General features: G+C 31.9%; 1 protein-coding gene and 1 long non-coding RNA gene across 2 annotated transcripts in view; one reads left to right on the top strand and one right to left on the bottom strand.

The window, feature by feature from the left end:
- The window catches only part of LOC143191262 (uncharacterized), a 341,783-nt gene that overhangs the window by 227,177 nt on the left and 93,984 nt on the right, over window positions 1–20,622 (top strand). The window lies entirely within an intron of this gene.
- On the bottom strand, window positions 626–13,394 carry LOC143191303 (uncharacterized). The gene is made up of 4 exons (XR_013004467.1): window positions 13,206–13,394; window positions 12,892–13,052; window positions 883–1,155; window positions 626–768 (listed from the first exon to the last, which is right to left on the bottom strand). It is a non-coding gene; the product is annotated as an uncharacterized LOC143191303 (long non-coding RNA).

Genomic DNA, 20,622 nt, shown 5'->3' with positions numbered 1-20,622 from the left:
AAGAAAAGTATCATTTTAACCACACTTATCATATAAATGTAGAAGAAATAGTTTCTGTCATTATTGCAGAACTTTTTTTAAATTTATTACAGTTTAGTTGTTAACAACTGCCAGCTAAGTATGACACAAAATATATGAATAATATTTATAATAATTTCAAATTACTACAGGCATGTAACCTTTATACCAAATTAAATAAAATTTTCATTGTTCTATTTTTCAACAATTCTAGTGACGTATATACGAAGCGAATGAGACGAACGATACTACATCCGTCTAACTTCCAACGAGGAAACCCATCCCCAGTCCCCGAGTAAATCACCAGCGGACCTTCAGCGCAAAAAATAACGAAACAATTTTTTCAGGCTGTTAAAATAAACGAAGTTTCGTATTTCAATTGTCGTGTTCCCTCCAGAAAACCGGGATAACGTTTTCCTTTTATCGAATCTAACTAAAATCGAATCTTCTACGGTCTTCGTAAAATAGCGGTTAATTTGAAATATTGCTCTGTCTCGGCTTACATTAAGTATTAACCGCCTATGGTATCCCCTGAAAGCTTAATACACCTAATAATCAATTGTTCATCCAAGTAATGAATTTTATTTTCATTAGAAAATATATTTACCTTTTTATATTTAGTTCTTGTTTTCTTCGTTGCTGTGTATCATTGTATTTGTCTTTAGCTTCTTCTATTACTACGTGTGCATATTTTTCTTGATAAAATTTAAATATAAAATAGATTTAATCACTGTAATGCATTTGCCATATCTGCAAAACGGTTAGCATTCATTCTCTCGTCGTACATAGTAACCCAAGTTCATATTTATTCTGAACAATTACACACCTATAGCCATATATATCATATATTAATTATAAACGCACCTTTAGTTTTTTCCATTTCCATCTGTCTTGACATTGTCAGCTTTGAATCATAATCCCACATCCAGAAAGTTTAATTCACTCAGTGTCATATTCTGACCCACTATTCAGTCAATAACAAAGCTGTTAATTTCAAATCTAACACTAATTAATAATTCCACCTTTTGTCAATGTCTACTTCTCTATGTCTGATGGTATTCATCCAAACCGAAGGATTTTATTTTAGAGAGTGTACTGCTTTCCACATATCCAAATAGTTCTTGCAATTTTTTCAGGCTGTTAAAATAAACGAAGTTTCGTATTTCAATTGTCGTGTTCCCTCCAAAAAACCGCGATAACGTTTTCCTTTTATCGAATCTAACTACAATCTTCTACAGTCTTCGTAAAATAACAGTTAATTATTAAAGTATTGCTCTGTCTCGGATCACATTAAGTATTAATGTCAGCAGGAGAAATGTTGCAACGCTATATTAAACCGTATAGAATGACATGCTAACTGTTTTTTGTGTTGCAGTTTAGAGTTCAACTTTTAACATAAAGGTATATCGTGATACTCTGATCATCAAACAATCAATTTAATATAAATTATTAATAAATCTACAAAAATTCGATCAAGGATGGACTATTGTCAAAACAATGTTGCTTATATAGCACCACATTAATATAACTGAAATTGTTTCCCATGCAATATTCAAGCGAATAAAGCAAAAGCTGTTTAAAAATATTACAGATATTTCAACAATATTATTAAATATAAGCACATGCTCCACTCTGTATAATGATTTTTCACTTTTATCTCTATTCACAAACAAAACTATAGCAAGAAGTAGTAGTATAGTATAGTAATATACTATTTCCTTCATAGAGAAAATTGGTGTATTAAACCCCCTAATAAGTACTTGTCTAACGTATGTTGAAGATCTGACTCACTACTGATGGGTAATATGGTTAATTTTAACGTGTCTCTCGCTGAACTCACAATAATTGTTGTATCTATAATTTATCTAAAGTAGCAGTGAACAGTGAACAATAACGTTAAAATAAATGATATTTTATAATATTTTTGTTTTATTATTTTATTTTTCTTAGAATGTTGTAATATATAGAAGTTAAAATAAATTAAAAGTAAAAGTTAAATGTGGCAACATTGCGACGTTTTGGCATCTTAAATTGAGATGACTTGAGTTAATAAGTACCTGTCTATCGTATGTTATGAAGATCTGACCAACTACTGATGGCTAATATGGTTAATTTTAACGTGTCTCTCGATGAAGTCACAATAATTGTTGTATCTATAATCTATCTAAAGTAACGGTGAACAGTGAACAATAACGTTAAAATAAATGATATTTTATAATATTTTTGTTTCATTATTTTATTTTTCTTAGAATGTTGTAATATATAGAAGTTAAAATAAACTAAAAGTAAAAGTTAAATGCGGCAACATTGCGACGTTTTGGCATCTTAAATTGAGATGACTTCAGTTCACTGCTACTTTGCATAGACTATATGTGTCTTTTATAGTTTTTTCAATTGATTTCGAACAGTTATAGAAGAGCTATATGTGACAAATTTTCATCGACTTGTTACACAATGTCGGATTCAACAAACGTATTTCGCTAAAACTGAAACTAAACTAAAATACTAAAATTGTAGCTAGACCTCATAAAATTGTGACACGTAACGTTTGAAGATAAAGAGTACTATGCTAGATTTAGGAAGGTTGGAATGAGGCGTTATCTATACGTCATACCCGAAGGATGAATTACATTATAATTCTAGTGACAATAGTTTATCTCATTATTGTATCCAAATTTTAATTCCACCTTGAACAATATGTATATCCCCCTTTTTCCTTTTTCTTATAAATAAACTAAGAAGTACAATAAAACAAAGTAATACAAAGAAGAAGTAGTAGTAGAAGATCTGACTCACTACTGATGGCTAATATGGTTAATTTTAACGTGTCTCTCGGTGAACTCACCCCGAACTCACTCTTCGGGTATGTTTTAATATATATATATATATATATATATATATATATATATACATATATATATATATATATATATATATATATATATATATTTATATATTTATATCATTAAGTATTAATTTCAACAGGAGAATTGTTGCAACGCTATATTAAATGGTATAGAATGACATGCTAACTGTTTTTTAAGTTGCAGTTTAGAGTTCAAAATCAATTTTTAACATAAATGTATACCGTGATACTCTTGTCATCAAACAATCAATTTAATATAAAGTATTAATAAATCTACAAAAAATCAATCAAGGATAGACTATTGTCAAAATAATGCTGCTAATACAGCACCACATTAATATAAGTGAAATTGTTTCCCATGCAATATTCAAGCGAATAAAGCAAAAGCTGTTCAAAAATATTGCAGATCTTTCAACAGTATTATTAAATATAAGCATATGCTCCACTCTGTATAATGATTTTTCATTTTTATCTCTGTTCACAACAAACATATAACAAGAAGTAGTAGTATAGTATAGTAGTATACTATTTCCTTCATAGAGAAAATTGATTTGGTGTATTAAACCCTCTAATAAGTACTTGTCTAACGTATGTTATGAAGATCTGACTCACTACTGATGGGTAATATGGTTAATTTTAACGTGTCTCTCGCTGAACTCACAATAATTGTTGTATCTATAATCTATCTAAAGCAGCAGTGAACAGTGAACAATAAGGTTAAAATAAAAGATATTTTATAATATTTTTGTTTCATTATTTTATTTTTCTTAGAATGTTGTAATATATAGAAGTTAAAATAAATTAAAAGTAAAAGTTAAATGCGCCAACATTGCGACGTTTTGGCATCTTAAATCTAGATGACTTGAGTTAAAAAGTACCTATCTAACGTATGTTATGAAGATCTGATTCACTACTGATGGCTAATATGGTTAATTTTAACGTGTCCCTCGGTGAACTCACAATAATTGTTGTATCTATAATCTATCTAAAGTAGTAGTGAACAATGGAAAATAAGGTTAAAATAAATGATATTTTATAATATTTTTGTTTCATTACTTTATTTTTATTAAAGTGTTGTAATATATAGAAGTTAAAATAAACTAAAAGTAAAAATTATAATCCGGCAACATTGCGACGTTTTGGCATCTTAAATTGAGATGACTTGAGTTCGCTGCTACTTTGGATAGACTATATGAGTCTTTTATTGTTTTTTTCAATTGATTTCGAACAGTTATAGAAGAGTAATATGTGACAAATTCAATCGACTTGTTACACGATGTTGGGTTCAACAAACGTATTTCACTTAAACTGAAACTAAACTAAAATACTCAAATTGTAGCTAGACCTCATAAAATTGTGACACGTAACGTTTGAAGATAAAGAGTACTAGGCTAGATTTAGGAAGGTTGGAATGAGGCGTCATCTATACGTCATACCCGAAGGATGAATTACATTATAACTCTAGTGACAATAGTTTATCTCATTATTGTATCCAAATTTTAATTCCACCTTGAACAATATGTATATCCCCCTTTTTCCTTTTTCTTATAAATAAACTAAGAAGTACAATAAAACAAAGTAATACAAAGAAGAAGTAGTAGTAGAAGATCTGACTCACTACTGATGGCTAATATGGTTAATTTTAACGTGTCTCTCGGTGAACTCACCCCGAACTCACTCTTCGGGTATGTATTTATATATATATAAATATCCCAAATCACTGTTTCATATACGGTGAAATTTGATAAAATGTGGATTAATTTTTATAGCAAAACGTAAACCAATAATAATAACGTTAAATAAGACGTAATAATAATTCCTTCCAACTCTTAACAAAGAACATATTAAGAATTTGCATGTATTTTGATCAACAATATCTATTTCTTTTGAACTATTGCCTGCCAAACAATTTTGGAAATATACGATAATACTAGTCCGTCACACCCCAGTTGTAGACTTTTGATTTTAATGACCAAAATCAATTCGTGATTGTGATGTGAATAACTCTAAACGGCCTGTTGGATCAAAAAGTCAGAAGGCATTGAAATGCAAGACTTATTGGATGAAACCAAACTCCAAACTCCCCAAGAAGTAGTTGATGATTCAACCATTTCCAGTTATTTATATTCTATTGGAAATATCCAGGAAGAGAACAATAGTAGTTCCATTGATTACCAGGCAAAAGAGAAGAGTTTTTCTGGCATATTGTGACTAGCGATGAAAAGTAGAACAATAAACTATTTACATTGATACCAAAGTAAAATATTCATGGTCATAAAGTATTGATGTATATATTGTTGTAAAGACCAGCAATAATGATTAACAGATGCAAGATCTTCCTGTTGCGTGACAATACTCGACCAAACTTTGCAAAAGTTGCGAAGGATACAATCATGCAACTCGAATGAGATATTCTGCCGAATCCAGCATTCTCATCAGACATAGCTGGCGACTTCTTATTACCACCTATAGTTTGGATCACTGTCCAATTAATATAGATCTTTCGAAAGGGTTTTAAAAATTTCTAGTGCCATTTTTTTCAGAATAAATGGCGTTTTAAAATATTTTAAAAAATGATCAGAGCATATGTAACCAATTAGTATAAATACGCTGGAATTTTGAATCGATTACTTACATTCCCCCTTCAACGATACTTTACATTTCCCATCATAATAAGGCGTCGTCTCAAACGACGTTAGACCTCCTCGTTTTTTTATACTTTTTAGACTTCTGATTATCCATAAACTTCTTCAAGAACCGCTTAAAGAACATTACTTTGAGTCGACTAACCTACTTTATAGGGGGCGAAATATATATAAGGGAGAGAAATAAATAATCCATTTTTATTACAGCACTATAAGTGATGAACCTTAGATGACCAGTAAACAATGTTCCTGAACATTAGTGTTGAATAAAAACATTACGTAATTTAAATTAACTTCAAATCAAATAATTGGAAAATCAATGCGGGAATTCAATCGTCATCTCGTAAACTAAACAACAACCCAAGACAACGGAAGCCTTCCTCTACCTTTTATCAAATTACCCACCAAACTCAATTTGTTCAAATTCAATTAGCACGGGAAGGCCTTCGTCCGGTTTATCTTTCCTGAAAATTGGCGCCATTATTCATGGCGTCGCGGCCGTGTTGAAGATTGTCCTTCCGGCAACAGGCCGGGCGAATGCGAGGAGAGTGAGAAAAAAACGGAGCCGCGTTTCCATTCCATTTGCGTCATCGCGGTGGAACGGGTCGCGTAGCGGCAGCTGGGACTCGATGGTCGTCGTTACGCCTTCTTTGTCGCATCCGGCAGGGAAAAGAACAAAAGACTGACACGCCAACGTTGTTTCGTCGACCAGCCAGCCGACACTGAACCGTTTTTTGATTCAGGTGCTATATATATGATAATATATATATGGGGAAAAACTGGAGGATGGTTAGTTTTGAGACGAACCCCGTCCTGAATTTGGAATGTAGGAAAATACAATCGACGAATGGAGAGTATTGCTTTTAGATGTTGGGGAAATATTGAGGAGAATTTTTCTTGTCACGTTTTTTTTTTAATACAATATTTTCTTCTTTTGCTCTAAACAAAAAGGGGATTTGATGGGAATGATTTTCTAGTTATAGTTGTATTTAGCGTTGGGAACTATTGATTGAAAACGACTATCGTCTATGTAGTAATTGATTACATTTTATTATCGACTATTTCAACAACAATGTTCGGTTCGACTAATTTGACTACTTTTTACTATTGACTTCAATATTATTCAATATTATCAATAATATTCAATATTGACGTTTCAGTTGTATAACTTCATTTACCATTTCAGGACCTACTAATTTTGTTCCACTGGAGAAAGGTTACTTTTGAAAGAAACCCTGTCCTGAATTTAGAATGTGAAAAATATAGTCGACGAATGGAGAGTATTGCTTTTAGATGTTGGGGGAAATATTGAGAAGAATATAGGGAGTTGTTTTTCTTGTCACGGTTTTTTCTAAATTCAATATTTTCATCTTTCGCTTTAAACATAAAGGGGATTTGATGGGAATGATTTTTTAGTTATAGTTGTATTTAGCGTTGGGAACTATCGACTGAAAACGACTATCGTCAATGTAGTAATTGATTACATTTTATTATCGACTATTTCAATAACTATGTTCGGTTCGACTAATTTGACTACTTTTTACTATTGACTTCAATATTATTCAATATTATCAATAATATTCAATATTGATGTTTCAGTTATATACTTTCAGTTACCATTTCAGGACCTACTAATTTTGTTCAACTGGAGAAAGGTTACTTTTGAAAGAGACCCTGTCCTGAATTTAGAATGTGAAAAATATAGTCGACGAATGGAGAGTATTGCTTTTAGATGTTGGAGAAATATTGAGGAGAATATCGGGAATTTTTCTAGTCACGTTTTTTTTTAATTCAATATTTTCTTCTTTTATTTTAAACATAAAGGGGTTTGATGGGAATGATTTTTTAGTTATAGTTATATTTAGCGTTGGGAACTATCGACTGAAAACGACTATCGTCTATGTAGTAATTGATTACATTTTATTATCGACTATTTCAATAACTATGTTCGGTTCGACTAATTTGACTACATTTTACTATCAACTATTTTAGTTCTGTACTTTCAGTTACCATTTTAGGACCTACTAATTTTGTTCAACTGAAGAAAGGTTACTTTTGAAATAAACCCTGTCCTGACTGAATTTATAATGTCAAGAATATAGTCGGCAAATGGAGAGTATTGCTTTTAGATGTTGGGGGAAATATTGAGAAGAATATAGGAAGTTGTTTTTCTTGTCAGGTTTTTTTCTAATTCAATATTTTCGTCTTTTGCTTTAAACATAAAGGGGATTTGGTGAGAATGATTTTTTAGTTATAGTTATATTTAGCGTTGGGAACTATCGACTGAAAACGACTATCGTCAATGTAGTAATTGATTACATTTTATTATCGACTATTTCAATAACTATTTTCGGTTCGACTAATTTAACTACTTTTTAGAATTGACTGTTTCAGTTGTATACTTTCAGTTACCATTTCAGGACCTACCCTGGGGAAATATTGAGGAGAATATCGGGAATTTTTCTAGTCACGTTTTTTTTTAATTCAATATTTTCTTCTTTTATTTTAAACATAAAGGGGTTTGATGGGAATGATTTTTTAGTTATAGTTATATTTAGCGTTGGGAACTATCGACTGAAAACGACTATCGTCTATGTAGTAATTGATTACATTTTATTATCGACTATTTCAATAACTATGTTCGGTTCGACTAATTTGACTACTTTTTACTATTGACTTCAATATTATTCAATATTATCAATAATATTCAATATTGACGTTTCAGTTGTATAATTTCATTTACCATTTCAGGACCTACTAATTTTGTTCCACTGGAGAAAGGTTACTTTTGAAAGAAACCCTGTCCTGAATTTAGAATGTGAAAAATATAGTCGACGAATGGAGAGTATTGCTTTTAGATGTTGGAGAAATATTGAGGAGAATATCGGGAATTTTTCTAGTCACGTTTTTTTTAATTCAATATTTTCTTTTTTTATTTTAAATATAAAGGGGATTTGATGGGAATGATTTTCTAGTTATAGTTGTATTTAGCGTTGGGAACTATCGATTGAAAACGACTATCGTCAATGTAGTAATTGATTACATTTTATTATCGACTATTTCAATAACTATTTTCGGTTCGACTAATTTAACTACTTTTTAGAATTGACTGTTTCAGTTGTATACTTTCAGTTACCATTTCAAGACCTACTAATTTCGCTCGACTGGAGAAAGGTTACTTTTGAAAGAAACCCTGTCCTGAATGAATTTATAATGTGAAAAATATAGTCGACGAATGGAGAGTATTGCTTTTAGATGTTGGGGAAATATTGAGGAGAATATCGGGAATATTTCTAGTCACGTTATTTTTTAAATTCAATATTTTTTTCTTTTATTTTAATCATAGAGGGGTTTGATGGGAATGACTTTTTAGTTATAGTTGTATTTAGCACTGGGAACTATCGGGTATGGCTTTTGGGATTAATCTACAAAATGAGCAAGTTGCTACCACGGAATTACTGTCAACTGCTGGAATCATATATTTTCGAAAGAAGATTTCTCACGTCTCGCATAAAGGGGCATTCTCAATACTTATCCTATTTCAGCTGGAGTTCCACAAGGTAGTGTTCAGGGGGCATTTATATACCTGCTCTACACTGCTGATATATCTACAAAAAAAGAAACAATACTTGAAACATTTGCTGACGACACAGTTATAGTGACAAAAGATGTATCCCTGTCTATAAGGCTATAGAACAAGTACAAGTAGCGGTCAACAAGATCTACAAATGGACTAGAGACTGGAAAATACAGCTTCATAGCTATAAATATATCCATGTTAATTTTTAATTGCGGCGAATTGACAAAAACTTAATTATATCACTTCACGGAAGCCCGATTCCTCAAGCAGAATCAGCTAAATACCTCGGAGTATATCTCGATTTAGGGACTAAAACCAGATCAAATTAGGCTCATAGTCAAGGAACTGTACTAGTTAGTAGGTATCATAAAGCCTATTAGGACCTAGGGGGTGCAAATATGGGGTTGCACTAAAGCATCAAACCAACTAGTAATCCAACACAGCCATAACAAAGTTCTACGATTAATTACCAATGCTTATAGCTACGCAACCAACGAAGGGCTGCACCATGATGTGGGAATCAAATGGATACACAAAGATTTCCGCTTAAAACATGAAACAACGTTGCTAAATCACACCAACGTGGAAGCAACACAGGTAGTGGACACGCAAGAAATCAAAAAATTGAAGCGAACCAACCCGCATGAACTAGTTTAGTGAATAGTTATATTTTATTAAGAAAGTTAACTTGAGTAGATTAGTTTAATTCTAATTTAGAAAATACATACTCATGTATTAATTCCGCACATGCCTTGCTTATATATTGCAAGTACAACAGAATAGTAGTAATAAATTGATTTGTAAATTAAGATTGTACTAAGCATATTGAATGTAAGATGTAATTAATGTTCCAGTCAACTACTTTCAGTCGCTATTTTCGATTCGACAAATTTGACTACATTTTAATATCAACTATTTTAGTTCTGTACTTTCAGTTACTATTTTCGGACCTACTAATTTCATTCGACTTGAGAAAGGTTACTTTTGAAACAAATCCTGCCCTGAATTTGGATCAATACAAATACGATCGACCAATGGAGAGTATGTTCAATGTCATATTCTATTTTGTGTTCATTAACCATTGTGTTGTGTAGACGTCCAAATTTTATTATAGATAAATATACACCATAAGAACGAGCAGAAAATAATCGTTCCATTATTACCACTCGTGAGCGATATTGTTGCAAAGCTTCCAGAAACATCAATTCGGAGGCGTGGTTCCCAGTTACACATTTCTGCATGCAGTTTAAGGCGAATTTTGAAAACTGATTTGAAAATGTTCCCGTACAAAATTCAATTAGTTCAAAAATTGCTACAGAGTAATCCTAATCAACCTGAGTTGAGTACAGTAATGCAATCCTAAGGCTGTCTGGTGAAATTGAAGCTTTTTCGTCTAAATTGATAATGAACGATGAAGCCCATTTTCTTCTCAGTGGCCACGTCAATAAACAGAACAGTCGGTTTTGGGGAACACAGAATCCTCAATTAACTCATGAAACATCATTGCATTCACTAAAATCAACTGTATGGTGTGGTAGTCATGCTGGACACATCATTGGTCCCTATTTTTTTGAAAATGAAAAAACCTTTGCCCCACCCTATCCAAACTTAACTTACAAATTAATTTCTTACTACTGTTTCGTTGTAAATGCATTAATACACTAGCCAGGCGAGTACGGGATTAATACATCAGTATGTATTTTCCAACTTAAAATTGAACTATGTTAATCTACTTAAGCTAAAATACACTCATACACTAAACAAGTTCGTGTGGTTTGGTTTGTTTCAATCTTCTGTTTGAAAGCCTGTCGTCCACTAGCTGTAATGCTTCCACGTTGCTGTGATTTAGAAACTTATTTCATGTTTTCTGGCGAAATCTTGGATCACTTCGTCTACCCATTTGATTTCGAGGTTATCGTGCAGCTCTTCGTTGGTTACGCAGCGTTAAGCATTGGGAATTAATCTTAAAACTTTGTTTTGGGTGCGTAGGATTACTAGTTGGTTTCATATTTTAATGTAACCCCATTTATGCACGCCATATGTCCAAATAGGCTTTATGATTGACCGATAAACCAATCTCTTTACTTTGCTTGACTTTGAGTCTAATCTGCTCTACTTTTTATCTAACATGAGTTAGTTAACAAGTTGTCAATTTAACCTACACCGAGATATATTCCGAGGTATTTAGCTGATTCTGCTTCAGGAATCGGGCATCAGTCAACTTATGTAATTATGTTTTTTTTTATTTCGTCGCAACGCAAAATTAACATGGATAGATTTGGAGCTATTAATCTGCATTTTCCAGCCTCTAGTCCATTTGTAGATCTTGTTGACAGCTACTTGTACTTGTTCTATAGCCTTAGACAGAGATACATATTTTGCCACGATAACTATATTTAGGCAATTAGACAAGTGGTAGTAATAATGGATAATAATCTATACCATCTGCATACGTGTGTATTTTTTCATATTTAATACCACATAATTTCACGGTCTTATCAAAAGACTATACAGGTAAGATTTGAGCTGAGGAAGTACATTTATTAATATTCGCAATTTTACAACGTACAATCTTATACAGGCTCCTTGTATAAAATTATCTCACAGCTTCCGATTTTTCTCTTTGCAACATTTTCACTACGAACTAAACTCCGAACGTTTAAGATGAAGGATAATTACTGAAATAAAAGGCTGCAGCGGAAGCGAAACATTTCAGTGGACGTTTTAGTTTTTCTCGTTTGTTTTTTCTACATTTTTAATTTCAGCTTTTTAATTTTACAGTTTATTCATAATCTGGAAGGAGAAATTTGTACTTGTTGCATTTTTCCACTGTTATTTAGTACAATGCTGCCGGTCTATTAATGTTGCAGCCTGTGCAATTAGTCCGAACAGCAGAATACTTTTAAACGGACATATTTTCACGCTGTTTTTTATTTGTTGAAATCAAATTTATGCCTGAAAATATGAAATTAAAAATAGAAATTAAATAATAAAATTGGATCATGTTCCCTAAAATATTATATTTTATAAGATATGGCGTTATTATAATTACAAGACAGTAATTATTAAGCATCGATTTTACTAATTTTTATGTTGTTAAAGAGTAAATACGTTTTTTTCGAGGGGAAGGGGTTAACATCACTAATTGCAAAAGTACTGGCTGAAATCATTTCATTTTTTTAATAATTCTTACGGATTTATCTTCGTAAACTATAAAAACACTTTAAAACCGTATTTTTAAACTTTTTTTTTGTTTCAGGTAATGGTCAATGGTCATCAATTATAATTGAAGAAATAGAAGAAGCAGCAATTAATGCTCAATGAATGTATGTATATAATATATAATATATAGTCTTTCCAAAGATGTTTTGTACATACGGCATCTAAATATGTGACGTCAAAACATCGCAATATTACCGTATCAACTCTGAGTTTTAGTTTAGTTTGACTTTGATATACAATAAAATTCTAATATAAATAAAATAATTAAACATAATTACTGTTACTAAATATGTTTATTTTAACATTATAGTAAATCTAAAGCATATATTATTAAATGTCTTGAAACTACAATTAAGTACACAGTTATAATAGTTTGTTGGTTAGGGTTGTGTTTGATTATATTTACATTGAACTCTTTTCCGTACCACCTATTAGTTAGAGTATACCACCTAGTTCTAGGCACGTTTTTATTTAGTTTTATCCCGTAGAGGCCTAATACACCTAATTAATAGTTGTATATTCAAGTAGTACATTTTCCTTTCATTAGAAAGCATATTTACCTTTTACGCTTAGTTCTTGTATCCCTCGGTACAGCATGTTCTTGTAAAAACATTTTAATATCACTGTAGTTCTCCTTATTTTGTTTTGTTAATACCTGTATACATCTTTCTTGATAAAACTAGATTTAATGACCTCATTATCCTTAATGCATTTGCTATATCTGCAAAAGAGTTACTATTCTTTCTCTTCTGACACATTTTAAACAAATACTCATGTTTCATTCTGAACAATTACACACATATCTATGCACATAAATCTTTTACACTCTAAAATAACATTTCCTACAGTCATCATATATTAATTATATACTCACTTTTACTTGTTTCCACTCTCATCACCCTGTATTAGAAATTGGCAGCATTGGATCATATCATATTCAGAATAACTAAGTTGTTACTTTCCAATCTATCTATCTAACATTTGTTCACAATTCCATCATTTGTTAATCATGTTCATCCAAACCGAAGGTGTTATTAACCACTCCTGTTTCCAGCATGAAGTACTATAAGCAATTAATATTTAATAGATGTTATGACTAATAAAACCTAATCAATTGTTATTTCAACGTTTATCTTGTTCCATGAACTTTTGTTATATTAATAATATTTTTATTATCATCTTGCCATGATTGACTATTGGGTATATCGATCCCATTCTGAAATATCAAAGTCTCATCTAAATACATAAATTTAAAATTGTGTTTTTTTTTTAAAGCAGCTTCCGGAAGTTCCATTAAACCTCTTCGGACTTTTCAGACTTTCAGAACAGAACAGTTTCCTTTGAAATAATTGTATTAAATTATGTTTGTATCGAAAAACTACTCACTTTATACATTTCATATATTTAATATCTGATATAGCTAACATCAAGCTGATCTTGATTGGTCATCCACTTCGTACGAGGACTTTTTTTTTCGGTGAATTTAAGATTATATTTTTCGTTTTATGAAATATTTCAGTAACCATGTCCATATTAATATTCAGTGCAGCTGCAATCACTTCATTAAGTGATCTACTGTATAAAATATTATCTTAATTAATTAGTCTTATTCTAAAACTTATTCTAAAGTCTCTATATATCCAGTAATCAGATCAGGTGGTGTTAAACGTTTTAGTCTACGCACTTCACCATCACACCGCATATTTAGCTGGTTAGCGAGTATGTTGGGATGCATTGACATTCTTTCGAAATACTTCACAAAAACACGTTGAATTACACTCGTTATAGGTTCAAAAGGAATACCGCGTTGTATCACTTTTTTTGAAATACAATACGGAGCATCAGCAATGGCACGCAACACTTTATTCTGGAACCGTTGAATGATGGATATATTAGATTTGCTAGCGGTACCCCATAGTTGGATTCCATATATCCAGATAGGCTTGAGTATAGACTCATACAGCAATACCTTGTTATCTAATGATAACTTGGATTTGCACCCGATGAGGCAATACATTTGATAGATTTTTGAACTCGAAGTTGTTTTCGTTTAGAGAGTATGTGCTTCTTCCAGATTAGGCGTCGATCTAAGTGCATACCAAGATATTTAACATGCTCTGCTTGGGGGAGTTGACGATTTGGGTTGACGATACAATATGTATAATTCTTACCTCTCTAACAAATTTTACTGGCAAGAGGGGGCCTCTATTATCTTGTTTCTGTTCAAGGTAACTGATAAGAGACGCAATCTGCTCTGTCTGGCTTCGGAACTTTCAATCAGAGGAATAATAAGCAGCGATTTGAAGTTTACCAAAACAAGCAAAGCATTAAAATAACGTTCGCCATTTTGTAACCTTTTATCACAATTGTTTTGAAGAATTTTGCATACGTTTGACAACCAGGCGACTTTGGCAGGCTAGTTCGGTTACACGTTCGAACTTGTGAGACAGCATTGTGTCTCTTTTTAACTAGAATAAAATGAGAAGGAAAATATTGGCTGATTCTAAAATGAACTTATGTTAGGCAATATATTAAACATCTTGATGACGTATGTACAAAAGTTCTTTGGATAGACTATATGTTTAAAACATCGCAAATGTTAGTAAGGCATAACTGAAAATAGAAAGAGAAAAGAAAACTATATATTGTAATTAAACTTAAATATAGGCGATTTAGCGTATCAAACAAATAATCATTTAAGTCAGCTAATTCATCCTAATCTATCGCGATATAAATTAAAGATAAGGAACCTAATTAACTGAATCCTTTAATGAAAATGGATATTTTCCGAAGCTAACTCGCCGCGTTAATCAATCAACAGCCATCATTTCAATTAGATCCCAACGAACTGTTACATTTAATCTTAATAAACAGCTTTCTTTCCTTCTAGAGATCTTTCTTTTATTTCCACTAGAATAAAACGAAAGAATCTATTAGGGTGTTTCTAATTTTCTCATCTATCGTATTAATTACTGCGATAATCGATTGATCGAATATTTGGATTGATCGAATTTTGGAGCAAAAACTACCAGAATTTCTAAACATATATTAGGAAGAAAGTATTGAAAAGTATTGAAAAAGTAGTGAAAGAGTATTATCTTTGATCAAAAATCGTTTTCCGCGAATTATTATTTTAAGAGTTAAAGAATCAGAGAGAAATAAATCTTAATTTTAAACTTCTTCTTCCTCTTCTAATAAGTATCGGTAATTAACCAAAGAATTTCGTTTTGACAACATATTTATACTCTGATAAACCACTCTGACTGGCTGATAAATCATTCTCTTCGATATTAATCAAGTTGGAGATAAGTTCCGACTAATTAGTACACTTCTTTGATTTTGAGTCTCTACTCTGCTTTTTGTCTAACGTGATGATTCTGTTTGAGGAATCGGGCATCCTTCAAATGATATGGAAACAGAATGATACGAAGCATTGTTGAACTATCTCAGATATATTGCTTTAATGAAATACAGTTTTTTCTCGTAAAGCGTAAGTCAGTGCTTTCTCATAAAATGTAACACCAGCTGGATGGTTATTTATTAAGACGTTACTTAATTAGAAATAATTCAAAAACATATATAATACAAATAATACTAACACGCTCCTGATCGATTCCTGGATATAAACTCTTATCCAACGAAAGCCCTGCCTTGAATCACGGTTTCCTAACATTTAAATTCACTCAGGGTGATTCAAAATTGAGACAATAATTAATGAGAATAAATAATGTATTTTTCACATGCCAACAAGTGCTTAGCTGATAAAAAACTGTCTTACAGACACGCGGAATATCGTAAAAATCGCCTGATTATAAATCAGTATCTACAACAGTGCCAAATATTAATAATTACGGCCATTAATTATCGAAACGTATTACTTGATTGAATATCTATGCTAAACCCCACGGAAATATTTGTTTGGTTCATTTCGTAACTATGGTGCATTTCTTTTTAACATATTTTGGCCGTCACTTTCTGAGTGCATATGTAAACAATTGTGCTTTTAGCGTTTTCTCCGTTTTCATGATTAAATTATAATCAAAATTAGTTCGCTATAATGCATATTCGTTCCAAAAAGTGTAACTGAGTGTACAGAATCCAAAATAATAAGACATCGTTTGCCTATGAAGAAGTTTCAATCTCTCATTTAAAAAATAGATAGGTTATGTAAAAATTCCAATCCAAACTATTTGAATTAGGCATGTGTAGTGTCTGACTCAGCATTGTTTTTACCTGGTATGGACACAACTATATATAAATATATACGGTTTTTGACAAAGTTAACATATTTTTCACCTTGTTACTAACAAATGTCAGATAGTTGAGAAAATATTAGCGAGAGTTTATATCCAAACTGCGTCCAATTGAAACAATATCAAAAATAACAGATCAATCGCAAAGTCCTCGGTCTGAAACACGCGCTACTAAAATTAAATCCATATCAGCTGTCGGATCATTAGTTTGTGAATTATAGCATTTTGAGTGAAGCAACGTTTGTTATTGTGAAAATGATAAAAAGGAATTTCACGTCTATTCACACATTTTCACAATATTCGTCATCATTCACGAATATTTGGATATGAGAAAGCACTGTGAATAGTGGGTGCCGCGTGAGATCACTTTTGACCAAAAACAAGGACGAGTTGATGATTCGGAGCAATGTTTGAATCAAGCGTAAAAAAACAGAGTTTTTGTGTCGATATGTGGCTCACTCATTCCACTCCGAAGTCTAATCGACAGTCATCCGAGTGGAATGCATATGATGAACCCGCTCCAAAGCGTGGGAAAACGCAACAGTCAGCTGGCAAGATTATGGCCTCTGTATTTTGGGATGCCCATGGAATAATTTTCATTGACTACCTTGAAAAAGAAAGGACCATCAACAGCGACTATTACATAGCGTTATTGAACCGTTTGAAGGACAAAATCGCCGAAAAACGGACGCATTTGAAAAAGGAGTCCGTGTCACAAGTCAGTGAAAACGATGGCAAAAATCCATGAATTGGGCTTTGAATTGCTTTCTTATCCACCGTATTTTCCAGATCTGCCCCCCAGCAACAATATTCTGTTCTCAGATCTCAAAAGAATGCTCACTGGGAAGAAATTTTCGTCGAATCACCTCTTCAGATCACCAAAACTGAGGCCTATTTTGAAGCAAAGGATAAATCATACTACAAAAATGGTATCGAAAAGTTGGAGGGTCGCTATAATTAGTGTATCACCCTTGAAGGGAATTATGTTAAATAAAAAAATTAATTTTGCCAAAAATGTGTTCTACTACGATAGGTCGGGGACTACAGGAAGATTTGTATCATAAAGTTAATCAACATTTGAATAGTGTCAAATTGCATTGCTTTGTTAAATATGCTTATTAAGTATCAAATTAACATATTGTGGCAATTAAGTAGAACAGTTTAGATTTTTGTTTAGGATCTATTAGGAATCATAGAATCAAAAATAAACATGCCTCAAGTGTTCAACGAAATTTTGTTTATAATCCATTATGGTTAACTCTGTAGACCAAGGTAAAATTAAGTTTATATAGGCAATATACCATACCACAGCTAGCAACTTCGTCAACATTGTTTTATTATATTATGTGTAGGTCTTATCTGCTTTATTTTATTCCTAGATTCTGTCATGTAATAACGTAATTTTAGTAATTTTACAGATGTTGACCATAACTCATAACTTAGAGTCAACTATCTTCAATATTTTTTTGTAATTTCTCTATTATTTATAAAATATTTGCTTATTACACTTCTCTCTATGTTCATTTACGAACTAAAGCTAACACTTAAAGCTCTAATCTTATCCTTTATCATATTTTTTTGGATTTTCCTGTATTGTATTTATTATTCCCTAGATTTTTTCTTTGTCTGCTTTATTTCCTTATTCCTAGATTCTATTTTAAATATACATTTTAAACATTTCCGTTGTATAATACGTAAAGACTTTCATAATGTTTTAATTATTATGTTAAGAATATGAATGATAAGTGTATAACATATTTTTATTGAATTTGTTTTGAGTAATTAAATTAACTTTTTTACGTAAATTTTATTTTTCAATAAAATGTGGCATCAGGGTTAGTCTCATGATTCCATGGTGTCACGGGACGCATCTGCGTGGTAAATCCGATTTAGTCCTAAAGAAGTAAGCAATCAAATTACTAGAATGACGATCACAGTATCATCTGTATATTAGAGACATCTATTGATTTTTAGCTCTATTACTCTATGAATATAATTAATAACAACAAAAAAAATTATTTTATTACTTTACAGCCAAGATAAAACTATTTACTGCTTTATTAACAGATAAAATCCCATCTTTACCACAAATCTTTCGAGTGACAATGAACTTCTTTCATTTTTTTTGTACTTAGTAAACTGTCTTCTAAAGAAAAATGAAAAAAAACATTTTTAGTTTCTCGAGGCCGCCCTTAATTGTTTTCGTATGTGTCGGGCAACATCAAATCTCAAGCTCTCCCATGGCTTTATCGCCGTTGGAAAGTTTGAGCGTCTGGTAGGAATAAAGTTTTTCCACTGTTGCCATTGGAAAATGAACAAGTTTGAAACGGAGGTTCTATACGAAGTAATTAAGACGTAAAAAGTCCGCCCTTGAGAAAATCCTCGGCCGATCCTCTTGTTTTTTGTTCTTATTAAACTTTACAATTGACTTTTTTAAGTTGTACTTTAACAAGGGGGGACAAAAAATATAAAGTAAGTATTTAATGTATTTCTTATTAAATTTTACGTACTCTTATAATTTAGAATGAGTTTTTAATACATTTCGTTAGCGATTCATTAGATATTAAAATTAGATCACCTTGAAGAATTGTTGGAGAATTTTCAACAGTTTTGCGACCCTTATATTTTTACCTGAAGACTTAGATATATATATTAAGGTCATGCGCTAAATAGGACGAAGCTTGGTGACATGACGCACTGAGGGTCGCGGCGAGTGTACGTGGAACAAAACTGTCAGACGCTGAAACCGCGCAATTACGATTGCAGTTCTCGCTTCACAGTAGAGCTTTACACAGTAGTAAGCTTGGTACAATGGCAATTTATACTTCATTAATAATGACTAAACTAGAATTTAATTCTGAATTTGATTCGAAACCATCGAATCTGAAATGGTAAAGTTTATGTCCAATATGGCTAACTGAGAAGTTTGTATCTAAAAAGAAGCAGGACTCACGGGTAAATTACTTTAATTAAATAATTTAGTGAAGAATTTTATTAAAAAATTAAGAAATATCGAATACGCACACATTCGATTAATTATTCTTCAATTTTTAAAACACCTAACTTTAACTAGCCAAAACTGCGCCATGGCTGGGAAGCTATATTACGCGGTAACTATTGTTTTTTAAACCCACAAACTCTTACCGTGACTCACGCTGCATCACCTCATCCAAGCTGCGTCCCATTTTGCGCCTGGCCTAATGGGCCAATATGGCCTGCGGGCGCACCGAGTGAAGATATGACGGTAAAACATTCGTGTTGAAGTAATCGAGTTGAGAATACCTTGAAAAACTATCGCCTTGATTCACTTCAGTGTAAATAGTTAATTAATAAATTAGTTATAAATAGAGTTAGTGCTTTATTATGTACATCTAACACTAGCTGAAATCGTCAGCAATTAAGGCAAATTGTAGTTAACATCAGTCTGTGAATCGCTGATGCCAACCAAATACAAACAAATAAAAGGACTCGAATAACCAAAAATGTTAATAAAACTAGTTCTCTCGTCGACATTGGAGAACTTCTCCGATAACTCCCGTAATAAACTGTCTATGGAGCTCTTTCATTTGTTTGTATTGAAGTCTATAGAGAAGACCTAGAAAACCCGTCACATTGATTCACTTTAGTGTCAATAGTTGATAAATAAGTTAGTAGTACAGTGAGTGATTGATTATTTACCTCTAAGGCTGAAATCGTCAGCTATGACCAATCAAGGCAAATTGATGTTAGCGTCAGTTTCCGAAATCACTGGGGCTAGTAATACAAGCAAATAAAAGGGCTCCAACGGCAATTTACTATGGGGGCTTTCGTTAAAGTTCTTCAATATCGACGGCAGAACGAGTCTTATTAACAACGGCACTTGTTTAGAATCTATAAGATTCCAAAAGAGTTGTGCAATAATTGGTGCAATAATTGATGCATTAATTATATTAATTTAATTCATCAATCATTATTATTTTTGCTATTGTTTTTATTGGAGTCTTCTCTTGTTTAAATATTTACTGCCTGTTTATCCTAGCTTTTCTGAACCTTAATATT

The sequence above is a fragment of the Rhynchophorus ferrugineus genome, unplaced genomic scaffold, assembly GCF_030347505.1.
Source record: "Rhynchophorus ferrugineus isolate W39M unplaced genomic scaffold, kcgeb_rfMv2 rfM1, whole genome shotgun sequence".
Classification (NCBI taxonomy): Eukaryota; Metazoa; Arthropoda; class Insecta; order Coleoptera; family Curculionidae; genus Rhynchophorus; species Rhynchophorus ferrugineus.
Note: the sequence above shows the minus strand (reverse complement) of the source record. Positions and strands in the feature narration are given on the sequence as shown.